Below are 16,586 nucleotides of genomic sequence, written 5' to 3' on the forward strand. Positions count from 1 at the left end.
AAAAGAGGCAGAGCTTAGGGGGAAAAGGTTACTGAAGCTCTGGCTCTTTTAAGGCACATCGTTGGACACTTTCACTTACATGTTTATTTCTCGATATGGCTAAGTACAGTATTTCTAAATATCAACCGTCTGTTTTTAGAGTATCCGTTAGTGAAGCAGGTAAAAAGCAAGTTTGTATGAAAATCCTAAGCCATGTTGCAGTTGGATGTGCTTAGCACAGTACCAAGGGACCACACATGAAATGAATTGCTGTTTACCTATAGCCAGAATTTGAAAGAATAGCCAAAACCGGTGTGGCTCAATGGATAGAGCGTTGGCCTGCAGACTGAAAGGTCCCAGGTTTGATTCTGGTCAAGGGCATGTACCTTGGTTGCATGTACCTTGGTTGTGGGCACATCCCCAGTAGGAGGTGTGCAGGAGGCAGCTAATGGATGTTTCTAATTCTCTATCCCTCTCTCTTTCTCTCTGTAAAAAAAAATATACATATTTTAAAAAATTTGAAAGAATACTAAATGTGTGACCATCATTACTTTTGTTTTTGGCTTTGATGCTCAAGAGACTTTGAATAACAATACAAGTTGTCTGACAACCAAATTTAATTTCAGCTCATAAAAATTTTGAGCCCAGCCAGCTGGCTCTGTGATTGAGTGTCAACCTATGAACCAGGAGGCCCCGGTTCAATTCCAGGTCAGGATAAATGCAATTTGATCCCAGGTCAGGACAAATGCGGGGGTTGTGGGCTCAATGATCTCCAGTATGGGGTGTGCTGGGGATGGGGAGAGGGGGGGTGGCAGCCTATTAATGGTCCTCTCTCATCGTTGATGTTTCAGTCTCTCCTTCTCCCTTCTCTGAAATCAATAACAAAACATATTTAAAAAAATTTTTGAAGAAACACAAAAGAAATAGAGCCACAACTTCTTGTGGCCTAGAAGAAAATAGCCCTAAGATCTTAAAACTTGAATTAACCCTGGCATCTGGAGATGTGGAATCTTTGACAAGGAACTTCCAGTGACTCCTTAGTTTCCAAAAGCTATCTGGCTAGGAACTTTATCATTTCAAGTATTAAAAGCTATAATTTTTTAGAGGACAATTCTTAGAATATGTTGAAAAATAAAATTTTGTCAATTTATGTGTCTAAATCCTCTACTGTGTCTTAGGGTTATAACATTTTTGAGACTTTATAATCCACGTGTATGTATTTTTGTGTCTATGTATTCTCTTTAGTCTCTTAGAAGCTTTGGTGGGCAGGAGACACCAATACTTCAGCTCACCTGGACACATGAGAAAAGCCATATGATTGATCATGTCTATAGGCAGATGCTAGCAGTTTCACAAGCAAGAATGATATGTAAAACTAGACCCCACAATCACTGACAAACCAATGCTTAATTTCTTCCTAATAAAAGCACACATTTTAAAAAATGTTTTTATTGATATTAGAGAGAGAGAAAGGAAGAGGAAGAGGGAGAGGGAGAGGGAAGGAGAGAGGGAGAAACACCAATTGGTACGCTTACTACACTGGAAATTCCTTCCACGTTCCTTCCCTAAAAAGAGGCAGAGCTTAGAGGGAAAAGGTTACTGAAGCTCTGGCTCTTTTAAGGCACATTGTTGGACACTTTCACTTACGTTCATTTCTCGATATGGCTAAGTACAGTATTTCTAAATATCAACCGTCTGTTTTTAGAGTATCCGTTAGTGAAGCAGGTAAAAAGCAAGTTTGTATGAAAATCCTAAGCCATGTTGCAGTTGGATGTGCTTTTAGCACAGTACCAAGGGACCACACATGAAATGAATTGCTGTTTACCTATAGCCAGAATTTGAAAGAATAGCCAAAACCGGTTTGGCTCAATGGATAGAGCACTGGCCTGCAGACTGAAAGGTCCCAGGTTCAATTCCGGTCAAGGGCATTTACCTTGGTTGCGGGCACAACCTCAGTAGGGTGTGTGCAGGAGGCAGCTGGTCGATGTTTCTCTCTCATTGATGTTTCTCTCTCATCAATGTTTCTAGCTCTATCCCTCTCCCTTCCTCTCTGTAAAAAATTAATAAAATATATTTTTTAAAAAGTACTCATGGATCTTCTATCTATCTGTGCATTTCCATCTACAGAAGTTCAAAAATAAAGTACAATAAATCTCATTGTTTAAATATAGAAGAAAACCCATTTTTCTACTAGGCATACAGTGTGCTACAGGAAGCTTGGAAAGCTGACAATGCACACATTCATTAACAGGCATGAATGAGAAACAGAAGCAAAAATTCTTTAAGAACACACCTCTAGGCAAGAGTAAAATTTCCTCATTTGTTCTAATAGTTAGTAAGGCCTTAGCACTGAGTATTCATATGCAGTATCTCACACAGGGTTAGCATTTGCTGGGGTCCTGGCATAGAGAAGGGATGATTTTGTGTCCACAGGTTTATAAGTATGGGGTAAAAGACAGTTTACAGTTGTTCATATGAAAAATAGTACACCAAACTGTTTCTTATACTCACAACTGTAAACCTACTTTTGTCCCACTCTGTATATGCAGCCTATGTTATTTCTGATCATATTTTTTGTTTAATTCTATTCTATCGGTGACATTCTGCATTGAATGACACCAGCTCTTTTTAGCCCAGATTTGCTCCTGACAGCTGCTTCCCTGCTCATCTTAGGCTCAAAAAAAAAAAAAAAAAAAAAAAAAAAAAAAAAAAAAAAAAAAAAAAAAAAAGGACCTGGCCCAGTCCAGGTTAGTAACTATAATACTAGTGAATGAGATAAGGGGTATAGAGTAGAACGTGAAAATGATGATGTGGATACACTGAGAACCAGGTTAAAAAAAATGTGGGTAGAGTCAACTGTACTTAAAAAAAAGTTACCCTAAGATAAGGTGACCAGACGCCCTGCTTTGGGCGGGACAGTCCCTATTTTTAACAATTTGTCCCGCAGTGTTTCAAAACAGTCCCGATGTTTGGAAAGAATCTTTCAAAAAATTGGGACTTTTTTAAAATGTCGAGGGACTTGGGGCAAATTGTTAAAAATCGGGACTGTCCCGCCAAAAGGGGACGTCTGGTCACCTTACTCTGAGTGAAAAGGACACACAGGCAAAGGAGACACAAAGAGAGAGCGAGCCACACAGTTACAAAGAGAGACAAAGAGAGCAAGGGACAGAGAGGGAGGAAAGCTGAAAACTTTTATTGGTGCCAAATTCAAACAACAATTATGTTTGTTAACGATGCTACATTGCCAGCATTTGCTATCATTTCTTAACTTCTTACCTAAATTTGGAAGCAGATGCAATCTTTAAAATTTCTTTCCCACAATTTTAACATATCTCATTCTATAAAGGAAACACACAATTTTGTACAGCAACAACTTCGTGTTCCTCTGGCTCCCATGTGTAAAGACTCATAAAAGTTGTTTTCTGTTCCTCTTGTTTGGCATGTTTGATATGCCCTGATACTTGCCCATAGGCCAGGGAAAATTCAACCGAGAGCCACATGCACAAAAAAGGTTCCTGATCACTAATACTCAATTTCAATAACGTAAATTATATGAAAAATTCTTGTACTGCTCACAACTGTTTTGATCATTTTCTGAAATTAGGAAATACTTGGGTGTTTTTTGTTTGCTTTTTGGTATCCTTTATTATAGTTAATATACTTCCACCATAAAAGCCTGTTCTTTTGAGGGCCAGGCTAACAAAAAGTTCTTGGCAATGAGAAGTTTGTATAATAATTAGAAAAGAAAAACTTACCTAATATGGAGCAATTATAACTTCAAACTGGAACTCCAACATTAACACATTATATGACCTTCAAACAGGCGCTTGACCACTCTGAGCCTCCTTTTCCTCACCTGAAAAACGAAAGGGGTGGGTATTGATAGTCCCTTCTAGCACTGGAATTCTATCACTCAAGTTTGAGGAGGAGAAATTTTAAGGGAATTGTATGAACAGGTCACAGGATGGTCCTCCAATTCGCCTTATGCTTTCTCATTTCACTTCTTATGCCCATGAGTTCTATCTAGAGATGCAACAATAATTCAGAAATATTGTTAAAATTTAAAATTTTTAATTTGGACTACACTTATAGGTTGGAGATTTAACAAAGAACTTGAGTTCACAATTTTATTTTTATTTTTAAAAATATATTTTGTTAATTTTTTACAGAGAGGAAGGGAGAGGGATAGAGAATTAGAAACATCGATCAGTTCTGATTGGTGTTTCTAGTTTCTTGGGATCAAAAAACTATGGTACATCTACACAATGGAATACTATGCTGCCATAAAAAAGGAATTCTCGCCGGGACCGGTTTGGCTCAATGGATAGAGCATCGGCTTGGGGACTGAAAGGTCCCGGGTTCGATTCCGGTCAAGGGCATGTACCTTGGTTGCGGGCATATCCCTGGTAGGGGGTGTGCAAGAGGCAGCTGATCGATGACTCTCTCTCATCCATGTTTCTAACTCTCTATCTCTCCCTTCCTTTCTGTACAAAATCAATAAAATATATTTAAAAAAAAAAAAAAAAAAAAAAAGGAATTCTCATCAATCATTTGCAGCAACCTGGATGGAATTGGAGAACATCATGCTGAGTGAAATAAGCCAATCAATGAAAGAGAAACACCACATGATGTCACTCATTTATGGATAAAAAAGAACATTATAAACCAATGAACCAAAAGATAGATATAGAGACAGTAAAGCAACAAGTAGACTGTCAAATTACAGTGGGGAGGGGAGGAAGATCTGGGGGAGATAATAGATCAACCGAAGGACTTTTATACATGCATATGAGTACAACCAATGGACATAAAACTCTGGGGAGGGAGGGTATGTATGGGAGAGGGGAGGGGGGCAAAAAAAAAATCAAAAAATCAATAAAATATATTTAAAAAAAGAAAAAAAAAAGAAAAAAGAAACATCGATCAGTTGCCTCCTGCACAACCCCCACTGGGGATGTGCCCGCAACCAAGGTACATGCCCTTGACCGGAATCGAACCTGGGACCTTTCAGTCCACAGGCCAATGCTCTATCCACTGAGCCAAACCAGTTTCGGCAAGTTCACAATTTTAAAAAAATCACTGCATTTTAAAAAGAAATACAGCCCGGCCGGTGTGCTCAGTGGTTGAGCGGCAATCCATGAACCAGGAGGTCATGGTTCAATTCCAGTCAGGGCACATGTCCAGGTTGTCAGCTCAATCCCCAGTAGAGGGCATGCAGGAGGCAGCCAATCAAAAATTCTCTCTCATCATTGATATTTCTATCTCTCCCTCTGTCTCTCTTCTTCTCTCTAAAATCAATAAAAACATAGCCTATATAATAAAGAGGTAATATGCAAATTAACCCTCATACCCTCACAAAATGGCTGCCTACAACCAGGCCAGCAGGGGGGTTAGTGAGGGACAACCAAATGAGTGAACAGCAGGCTGCATGGGGCAACCAGGCCAATGGGGGGGAGGCATAATGGGGCGACCAGGCTGGCAGAGGAGGGGCAGTTGGGGGTGACAAGTCCAGCAGGGGAGGCAGGGGTGATCAGGCAAGCAGGCAGATGAATGATTAAGAGCTAGCGGTCTAGGATTGTGAGAGGGATGTCCGACTGCCAGTATCAGGCGTAAACTGGCAGTTGGATATCCTCCAAAGGGTCCTGGATTGGAAAAGGTACAGGCTGGGCTGAGGAGAACCCCCACCTGTGCATGAATTTCATGCACCGGGCCTCTAGTTAAAATAATAAAAAGAAATACAAAACATTGTCACTAACTTCTGGGTGGTGGGTTGTAACTCGTTTTTATTTTCTTCTTTAGACTTTTCTGTATTTTCTGAATTTCCCTACAATGGGAAAGTACTACTCTTATAATTAAAAAATTAGATTTTCAAAAGGACTAGTGTGTGTTCTTACAAGTTTGATATGATCTCTCAAGTCTATTCTAAAATCAATGGGAGGGGGGCGCAAAATCAGACAGTATCAAGAGTATCCATACATATTCGTTGATTACTCAAGTGGCTGATTGCTGTAGTCAGAATCAGGACATTATTGTTATAATCACAGTCCTAAGTGGAAATCAAAATGTGCATTTTATCTAATTAATATTTCTTTTCTCCTTCAGCATACTAGCCCTTGAGAATCATGGTTAAAATTCCTTTCCAATTTAAAGTGAAGGAAATGAAATATGAAGTTCTTCTTCTACCCACAAAAAAGCTTGCCAGACAAAATATGACTGCTAATGGCTGTTTCTTATTTATTTTTCTTTTTATGCTCTAAAACACAACATATCAAAAGTGAAATATTTAGCTATCAAAACAAAACACACCCCCATATGAAAAACGAAAGTATGAATTTATGAATTTTTTTTATAAAAATCACTTTCATAGAAAAAAATCGCAAATGCTTAAATTGTGTAAAAAGATGACAAACCAGATATTGCATTACTACGTTTTATATGGCAGTCCTAGAGAAGGTAGAAGATAAGCTGCAGAAAGGATCTAAACACAATTTAGTAACTTCCAGTTGTACAATTATCAAAAGTTTTCCAAAAATTCAAGTAAGATAGAAAATCAAGTTTCTAAAATGATGACAGGCTTAGTTTGGGTAGGTCTCCAGAATACCACATTGCACTCAATTTTTATCTGTTGAGGAAGGCAAAGCAATTCGCCTCTCCAGTCTAACTCAATATAATCCAGAAACTACAACACTTTACCTCTGAAATTACTTTGTATAGGACTGGTTACTCACCTCTCTGCAGCTCGCTCCTCAACTCACTCCTTTCATCAACCCCAAACTTTAGCTCAAGCAGCATGGGAAGTGGCTTAGTCGTGGGATTTAAGTTCAAATCCCAACTCTACTGATTATTAGTTGTGCAATCTTAGACAAGTTACTTCACCAATCTTATCTGTGAAATGTGCATAACTACTTTGCAGAGTTGCTGGAAGGTAAAATTACATAATGGGTGTAAACTCAACTCGTGGATTTTCTAGAATTATAATAGGCCTTCAAGTAATATTGGTTCCCTTTTCCCCCCTACTCCTGGCTACTTATTCCAAGTATGATCAAATTTAGGGTTCATGACTTTAATTACTCTCAAGCAAGTTCAATGATATATAGAACATGTAGTAATTTTAATTTTGTTAAGTAAGATTTTGAATAAAGCACATGCCCCAAAGGAGACAGTGCTTAAAACCATGAACTTTTGAGGAGTAAACAATATTTTGATGTCTACTTCCAACCTGATTAGCTGTGAGACCTAAGGCAAGTTACTTTACCACTCTGAGTCTGATCCCTCGTTTATTAAATGAAGAGGATATACACATACAAGTGCCTGGCACAGAGTAATAAATGGTAGCTGTTATTGGTCTTTTAATTATTTAGGTCCATGCATGGGAATCAGTCACTTTTAAGACTAGTAAAGTGAGCTCAACAAACTACTCAAGTCACATCAAGAAACTGTCATTGTTCTCTACTCTCCTTAAGTTACATTTTATAGCATTTTGTAGAGGAAATTACATCAACCTCAACACTATTGACTTTTTGGTTTAGATCACACTTTGTTGGGGGGAGGGAGGGGGGAGCCAGCTCTGTGTGCTATAGAATGTTAAAGCAGCATTCTTGGCCTCTCAGAGGCATGCCAAGCCCCAAGTTGGAATAGCTAAAAATGTCTCTGGATAATGTTCAATGTTTCCTGGGGGCAAAACTGCCCTTGATAGAAATCACTGGTCTTGCATTTTTCATAAAAAGGGGAATTCTCAAAGATCTCAGGAGGTAGCCCTTCAGGAGGGCAAGGGTTTATTGGAGCTACTATTTAGTGTTAACCATTCTTCTGTGCTCCATCATCTATTATTATCCATTAGAGGCCTGGTGCACGAAATTCATGCACACAGTGGGGGGTCCCTGGGTTGCGGGGATTTCTCAGCCCTGCCTGCACCCTCTCACAGTGTGGAAGCCCTCAAGGTATCTCAGACAACCTTAACACTGCCATGGAGATGGGATCCCGGCTTCTAGCTGAGTGGCACTCCCCCTATGGGAGTGCACTGACCACCAGGGGGCAGCTTCTGCACTGAGCGTCTGCCCCCTGGTGGTCAGTGTACATCATAGTGACCTGTTGTTTCAGCATTTGGTCTATTTGCATATTAGCCTTTTATTATATAGGATAGGATAATTCTAAGTTGATCACAGAAAAATAAATTTTTGGCCCAATATGCTGTCAGAAGATGCTTTAAGTAACAGGAAGGAATGCTGGCCTGGCCATCTTCTCACTACTCTATAAAGAGATACAAAATGCTTAATCTAAATATCAAGAATTTTACTATGTCTTATTTATTTTAAATAAAACTTATCTTTTTAAAACAACATAAAGCTTAAGAAGACTTAAAAATTATATTATAATATTACTCAAAATAGAAAGTATGTCTTCGCTGGGGAGGTGAGAAAAAATTTATGCAGTGACTGGAAAGAAATGACTCCACTGTTTTCATGGCTAAAGCATATTTAGTTTATCTGATAAAGTGCTATGCTAATGTCCAAAAGACTGGAAACTCTCAATTATTCACAACAAATTTATTGTCTATCTTTCTTTTTTTCTTTTTCTTTTTTTTAAGAATAGATTTTATTGATTTTTTACAGAGAGGGACAGAAAGTCAGAAACATTGATGAGAGAGAAACATCAACCAGCTGCCTCCTGCACACCCCCGACTGGGGATGTGTCCGCAACCAAGGTACATGCCCTCAACAGGAATCGAACCTGGGACCTTTCAGTCCGCAGGACGCTCTATCCACTGAGCCAAACCGGTTCTGGCTATTGCCTATCTTTCATTTAGTAACTGCACCAGAAGGTAGAAGTCATTTCTTATCCACTGTGTATCGCTGCACCTAGCACACAGCCCCCAGCAGAGGAGGTAACTCAGTAATGCTTGTTGAATAAATGAATGGTCAGATACTCTGCTTAATTAAGTATTCCATTGACAAAAAATACCTAACCCTTTCTTTGCTCTTATCCAACAGGAACTGAAAGAAAAGCTCTTTTAAGAGAAAATAATTACAGTTGACTCCCTTTTACCCCAAATTCCAACAACTGGAAAGTTCAATTAACCAAAAAAATTTTGTAGGCAAAAGTTGGGGAAAGGAGCCAAAGAGTTAAGTTCAAGCAAGTGCCAACATTTGTTCAACTCCCACAAGGTTATAAAAGTCAATGTTACTGGCCCTGGACAGGTTATAAAAGCCAATGTTACTGACACCTGAGGGGAGAAAGGGAAGGGTGTGAGGAAGAAGAGAACCAGGAAGTGGAGGACAGGAAAACAGGGATGAGTCTTTGGGATGTTAGCTTCCATTCCTTCAACAAACTGTTATTTTTTAAAATGGTGTGGGGCAATTTCTTCTTATAAAAAGTCTTGATTCAGAAATTACTTTTCAAGTAGATGTTAACAAAACCTTTCAGGCTATTTAGAAAGCTATTTGATCATATATTTGTTAATTTCTGAAATGTCATCTTTTTTCCCCCTTCCAGTGCCACAGGGCAAACAACAGGTTCTCAAAAAGCTGGGTAAAAGTCACTCAATTTACACTTTTTTTAAAATACAGAAACTTGAGGCCCACCACCCATCAACATTCTCCTCTCTTTAAAAGATTTTACCTCTCAGGATTCTATTCCTAAGAGAAAAAACAGAGTTAAATCCCAAGGCAAAAAAAAAAATTAACTTTTATTCCCTAAGGGCTGTTTGTGGTTATCCTCAAGGGATTGGTTCCAGGACCCTCACAGATACTCAAATCTGTGCACTTTCAAGTTGCCTGTATAAAACTGTATATCAATGCAGACAGTCGACCTTCCATATCTGTGGACTCTCGAGGCAGATGGAAAACAGTACAGGTATTTACTGAAAAAAAAATGGCCTTATAAGTACACCCTTGAAATTCAAACCTGTGTTGTTTAAGTGTCAACTGTTCTATTTTTAGATTGCTGCTTATGCATAGAATTTCTATCCCATTAACATTAGAAATAGTGCATATAATAATGTTTATTTAAATGTAGTTGCATTAATCTTTGAAATGCAAATCTCTACTTCTACTTAAATGTTTTCAAGTTAGCATTTCCAGTAAACAAATAATTATCTTATTTCAGTGGTTCACTAATTTGATACACTGGGTATCATACAAGAGAAAAGTTTAACAATTTAAACCTTATACGTATTTTTTTAATGTTTCACACAAAATCTAGACTTGGTTAATAAAAAACACACACAACTTCTTCCTTCTCCAAAAACTCAACAGGGGAATGGTAGCTTAGAATTTCAAAAACAAGATATGGCTACAAAACCTATATGGCAGTATTAGACTGTAATTGTTGGAGGTGGTGTGTACAAATCATGGCCTATCTGACCAATTTCCTGTTGCATAAAGATTGCATTTGCTCTTCAAAATGTTAAATAAGCATTTTAAAGACTGAAGGTAAAGACTAGATTGGAACCTTATGTAACCAAAATGGGAAAGCAGTATATAGCCTCACCACTGTAAAGGCCTTAGCCTCTTTAATATGCATTCTTCTTAAGCAAATAAGAGCATGAGTTTCCAAAAGCAAAGCTACCATCCCAGAAACCCTTGCTTCTTCAGTGTAAAGAATGGGGTGTGGGGGGGAGGGGGGCCGGTGTTCTGGGGATGGAAAGGCTTTGCAAAATTCCAAGGGGCCCATAATTTAAATTTACGCTATTTGCAAATGTTCACACTTCCAAATAACAACATAAAACTTACATTAAAACTGTCTTAATCAAGATAACAGAAAATTATTCCTGCTGTCTATATAAGCTTGCCATAGGTTTGATAGCCAGAGAAGAATTACAGGCAATTGCAAAATGATGACTCCAATTAGGAAAACAGGATCTATTCCAAATTCAAATCAAAGGGACTTGGATGATCCCGATGGAATAATTTAAATGAATATAGGGGACTCCCAGCAAAGACATTCCATGTTTATTCTATTTCTACCTCTTCTGAGAGCCAAGCAAAAAATGCTACGACAGATCTCTTGCCCTTCAGGATAGTCAAAATCCAAATCCCCTTAATAAACTGTATTCTCTCCTTTTCCCAGGGTCTCCCTGGTACAGGGTTTTTATTGTAAAGGGCAAAATCAAAACAAACCAGAGAGACTCGCACAGCCCCCAAATGCAGAAAATAATGTAGCACTGAACCCGAACCACACACAGCCTTCCTCTGCAGATTTCCACAAGTCCACCTTGTCCTGGAGGCTAAGAGGCCTTGAGGAATAAAAAGAGAAACTTCGAAAGCAGAAAGCGCTCCCCCAGAGCCTAGAACAGAAGGCACCTTGTAGGGATTTCAAGCATTTTGAGGCGGAAAGGTTACACCCTGCAGTTTTGAAAATCCACCTTCTGAGGCTCAACCCACGTGATAGAACCTTCCTCTAGCTTCTCTGGGTTCCACGCTGGAGCTGAAATCCACCACTCTCCTCACCTCCATTCGCCAATCCCCCCGCCCTTTCCTCATAGTGAAGCACAGCGGGCTCTCCCCTCCCTCCCCATTCTCCCCGCACCCTCCCCCACTCCTCCAGCCCCTCTGCATCTCCATGGAGAAAACCCGGCAAGCCCTTTACCTCCACTCCCTCCAATCCTCATCCCCACCCCCACCACCCTATTGAGGCAGGTCCCCTTCACGGACTCCCCAATCCCCACCATCCTCGATTAGAAAACCAAGGGGAGCCCCCCCATTTCACCCGCTCCCCACAAACCCTGCTAACTCTCCTCGTCGAGAAAACCAAGAGGTGCCCCCCACTCTCCCCACACCCACTGCCCGACATCCCGGGTGAGAAAACCTAGAGCCCGTTCTCTCCCTCCTTCCCCCCATCATTCCGCAGAGGAGAGCGCGGAGAGCCCCCCTTTCGCTCCTGCCCCTCCTCCCATCCCCACCTTCTCCCTCCCTGGTCGCTCCCCATCCCCACCGCCCACCAGCTCCCACCACCTTAGCGATCCCCCCCCTAACCCCCCAGGGGGCCGAAGCCTACCCCAGAGGGGACCCCCTCACTGGGGTCCTGCAGCTTGCAGCCCATTGCACGCTGATATCATACAAGACATCAGCCCCCCAGCCCCCTCCCCGGCCCAGCGGCGGGGCCAGAGGCCGCAGGTAGCCGGCCCCCCGAGGCCGGGCAGACCGGAGCGACAGCAGCCGAGGCGGCGGGGCCACGGGCAGGGGCTCCCGGGGGACCGCGCCGGCGGGCGGGAGGCACACGCACGCACTCGGGGAGAAGCGGGCTTACTGCCTGGGATGTTCGCAGCGCGGCGGTCCGGCGGCAGCCGCTACCTGCACCGACACCGAAGCCCGGCGGCGGCGGTGGAGGCGGCGGCAGCGGTGGCAGCGGCGGATAGAGCCCCCTCGGCGGGGCGCGAGATGTAGGGCGCGGGAGGGAGCGACGGGAGGGGCGGGGAGGGGGCGGGGAGGGAGGGAGCGCGCAGGGGCGGGCGCGGCTGGCCCGGGGCGGGGCGCGCGCCAGCCTAGGGGGGCTGCTGTGCGGAGCGAGCGCGGGGGGCCGGGCTGGCGGGGGGTTGGGGGGTTGGGGGGTTGGGGGAGGGAGCACCGCGCACCCCGCGCGTCCACGTGCCCGATCTCAGCCGCCGCGTTGCTGCCTACAAGGCGTGGGCGCTCGGAGAAGGTGGCTTGGGGTGATGGGGGTGGTGGTAGCGAGCGCTCCTCCGGAGGGCGGATCGTGGCCTGGAGGGAAGGGCGGGCGGGGGGCTCCCGGGGGCCCTCCTCCCTCGCGCTGCAGCCTTCGAGCCTGGTGGGGAGTCACGAGTCACTGCAGGCAGCCTCGCCCAGGGCTGGGGAGGGGGGAGCAACAAAGAGAGGAGAGAGAAGGTGGCCTGGCCAGGGACCTCCGCTAACCTGCTTACTCCCTGCAAAGACCATACCTCGTTTCGCTCCGACTGCATAATTCCCTGGTTCGGAGTGGCGCTGAGGGACCCACCAGAGACCCTTCCCCTTAGTAACAAGCAGGAAAGGGGCGAAAGGAGTCTCATCCATAAGTCCAAAGCCACCATCAAGAGGGCTTTCCATCACTCAGAAAAACACTGATGGCAGCCGAACGTGGTCACTCATTCATTCACTTGATATTCAGTTTACTGAGCCCTCACTTATGTGCCAAATACTATGCCAGGTGCCTGAGAGACAACGCAGAGTCCTAGAACACTCTCCACCCTGCCCCGGATGCCTGCAATCTAGTCTGGGGAGATAGATGATAAAGAAGTGATAAAATAATCAAACCTGGGATAAAACCCATGCAGGCAAAGAACAGGGTGCAAATTGTGTGGTTAGGAAGGAGTAGGTGGCATTTAAGCTGAGCCCTGAAAGTTAGGAAAGGAGCAACCATAAAAACAGCCAGGGAAAAACCTGCCAGAAATAAGGAGGAGATGTACAGAAGCCAAAAAACAGGACAAACCTGGATGCCTTGGTGGTGATTATGATGGACACCAAAAGAGCTGGGGAGAGTAGTGTAATAAAATGTTGGACAGGTTGCCAGGGGCCAGATCATGAACTGCATCTAGTCAATGGGCAGACCCTTTTATTCCAATATAAATGGGAGGCCATTGAATGAATGGTTTTACCTTGGAGAATGACATGATCTGATTTATAATTCTTTATTTTTTTCTTTTGGAGTAATTATAGGTTCACATTCATTTTTTAAAGAAATAAAACAGAGATCCTGTGTACCCTTTACACATTCCTGCTCCCATGCAAAACTAAAATACATGATCACAACCAGAATATTGACATTAGTACAACCTACCAATCTTACTCAGGTTTACCTGGATTTACTTGTGTGTGTGTTTAATTCTATATTATTTTATCACGTGTAGGCTCATGTATCCACCACCACAATCAAGATATGAAATAGCCAAAACCGGTTTGGCTCTGTGGCTAGAGCATTGGTTGGTCTGCGGACTGAAGGGTCCTGGTTCCATTCTGGTCAAGGACATGTACCTTGGTTGTGGGCACATCCCCAGTGGGAGGTGTGCAGGAAGCAGCTGATCAATGTTTCTCTCTCATCATTGTTGCTGGCTCTCTATCTCTCTCCCTTCCTCTCTGTAAAAAATCAATAAAATATATATTTTTAAAAAGATATGAAATAGTTCCATTATTATAAGGATCCATGCTGTTGCTTTTAGAGCCACAGACTCCTACCCAGTTCTCCCACTCCCTCGCCATTGGTGACCATTAATCTGTCCTCTGTTTCTACAGTTTTGTCATTTCAAGACTGTTATGTAAATGAATCATACAGTATGTAACCTTTGGGGGTTGTTTTTTATTTTTCATCCAGCTTCATTATTTTTTATTGCTGAGTAGTATTACAGGTCTGACTTACATTTTTCAAAGACCACCTTGACTATCAGAAAGGGTTAGAGGAGATTGAGAATCAAAGGACTAGTTAGAAGGCTTTCCCAATAGTCTTTGTCAAAACTGATGGTGGTTTGCTGAAACTGGTTTGGCTCAATGGATAGAGCGTTGAGACCTTGGAACTGAAAGGTCCCAGGTTGGATTCCCCTTAAGGGCATGTACCTTGGTTGCAGGCACATCCCCAGTAGGGGGTGTGCAAGAGGTAGCTGATCCATGATGATTCTCTCTCATCGATGTTTCTAACTCTCTCTATCCCTCTCTCTTCCTCTCTGTAAAAAATCAATAAAATATATTTAAAACAAACAAACAAACAAACAAACACTAAAAAAACAAAAACTGATGGTGGTTCAGTTGAAGATGCCTGTGGAGGGAAATTTAAGGGTTTGATGGAACAAGTCTGAAGAGAGAATTGGAGTCGAAGTCGACACAATATAGTGTGGACATTTCACTGTAAAGGGAAACTGAAGTAGAGTAGAACAGAGGGACAAGTAGGGACAAAAGAAGGTTCAGTTCTTTCTTTTTAATTTGACAGATGAGAGTGTGTTTAGGAATAAACCAGTAGGGAGGGATTGCTGATGAGATGGAAGGGCTCACTAAAGTAGTCCCTGCCTCGGTGAGAGCTGGATTGCACTGGGAGGATGGGCCCTCCACCTGCTGAAGGGCATTCTCCTTTGTAAAGACCAGGAAGGTATATGCTGATCAGGGGATGGAGTGGAGGCAGTGTGCCATGTACTTCCAATCTAATGATTTTTGTTCCCCCCAACTCACTGACTTCACAAAAGGCACTGCCTCCTTTAGGAGAGAGCAGAAGCCCTTGCAAAGTTCCCTTCTCTCTCCCAGGCACCAGGGATCTGGGCCTCCCCCTTGTCCCATTTCAAGCCCTGTGAAGCACGGAAGTTTGGTCTTTCTGGATGGTAAGAGAGACTCTCCTTCACACTTTCTAGGAAAAGAGGGAGCTGCTGGAAACGGTTTGGCTCAGTGGATAGAGCGTTGGCCTGTGGACTGAGAGGTACCAGGTTCGATTCTGGTCAAGGGCATGTACCTTGGTTGTGGACACATACCCAGTGGGTGGGGGGTGCAGGAGGCAGTTGGTCCATGTTCCTCTCTCATTGATGTTTCTAGCTCTCTATCACTCTCCCTTCCTCTCTGTAAAAATAAAATAAAATAAAAAAATAAAAAAAATCAATAAAATATATATTTTTAAAAATAAATAAATAAAATAAAAGAGGAAGCTGATCTGCCCCACCCTGATCCTGAGAACAATTAACTCCAAAGCAGGGACTCCCCAAATAAAATACCAGCCCAGTGTGCAGCCCCCAATAGCCAAGAGGCACCCAATCTGGAGGACTCCAGATGAAAGGCCCTCTCCCGGGGAATCAGCTGGCCATCCTTTAGCACTCAATCAGTGTTAGTTGTGGGTCATTTCTCACAAGACCCCTTTTTTTCCTCCCCCTTCTTTTCTCCACCTTTCCTTTCCTCTGTTTTCTTCCCCACCTTCTTTCCCACCCAACCCTTCTTCCCTTCCTTCCTCCTTTCTTCAGATATTTGCAATGGTCTACTAGGTTCCAGTCAGTGATCTCCCACACTTCTTGGGACTGGTCCATCCTGCCTGCCTCTTGCCACTTCATCTCTTTGGATTTGAACTCAACTATTGTGGGTCATGTGGCCACATTACTCCACTTAAAATATGTGGTGGACTCTGTTGCAGAGTCAGCAAAATGGATGAAAGGAAAGAGGCTGCCCAAATTGTGAACTTCTGTGTTACATTCTGGTAATTTTTCCAGCACCAAAAAGCAAAAGAAATTTGTTTAATTTATTTTAGGATTACTAAATTCAGATGGTATAATCTTAGAGCTGATCTTTTCCATTTCTTTTTGAGTAAGGAAACAGGCATGAGGAGAAGGGCCTTAGATTTCAACAGAATTTAAAGCACACTTGAAATATGAAGCATAGCATCCTTTGTCTCCCTTGGGTATAGTCAAGGATCATAGGCTTTATAATCTTGCAGACATAGGTTCAAGTTTGAGCTTGGCCACTTATTGGTTGTGTGGCCCAGGGAAAGTTATAAACTCAAGTGTCTTCAAACTTTTGCTGGTGACTATAGCAAAAAGGGGTGGAGGGAGATTTTTTTAAAAGATTAAAAACAATAAGTGTTTGCTCACATACTCCCTAAAATAATGTTTACCCCCTCATATATTGTAAGTTGATAGCTAAATGTTTTCCTCCCAT

General features: G+C 42.5%; 1 protein-coding gene across 2 annotated transcripts in view; it reads right to left on the reverse strand.

Moving 5' to 3' along the window:
* The window catches only part of FHL1 (four and a half LIM domains 1), a 72,598-nt gene extending 60,225 nt beyond the window's left edge, over positions 1-12,373 (reverse strand). The window contains exons 1-2 of one of the 2 annotated variants that reach the window (XM_036443394.2): positions 12,226-12,373; positions 3,735-3,835 (exon numbers count right to left, since the gene is read on the reverse strand). The gene's annotated coding sequence lies outside the window, so the exon portion shown is untranslated. The remainder of the gene's footprint in view (positions 1-3,734; positions 3,836-12,225) is intronic. The other variant, XM_036443395.2, reaches the window with a different exon arrangement.
* Positions 12,374-16,586: the final 4,213 nt, after the last annotated feature.

Source organism: Pipistrellus kuhlii, unplaced genomic scaffold (assembly GCF_014108245.1).
Source record: "Pipistrellus kuhlii isolate mPipKuh1 unplaced genomic scaffold, mPipKuh1.p scaffold_m20_p_19, whole genome shotgun sequence".
In the NCBI taxonomy this organism is placed as follows: Eukaryota; Metazoa; Chordata; class Mammalia; order Chiroptera; family Vespertilionidae; genus Pipistrellus; species Pipistrellus kuhlii.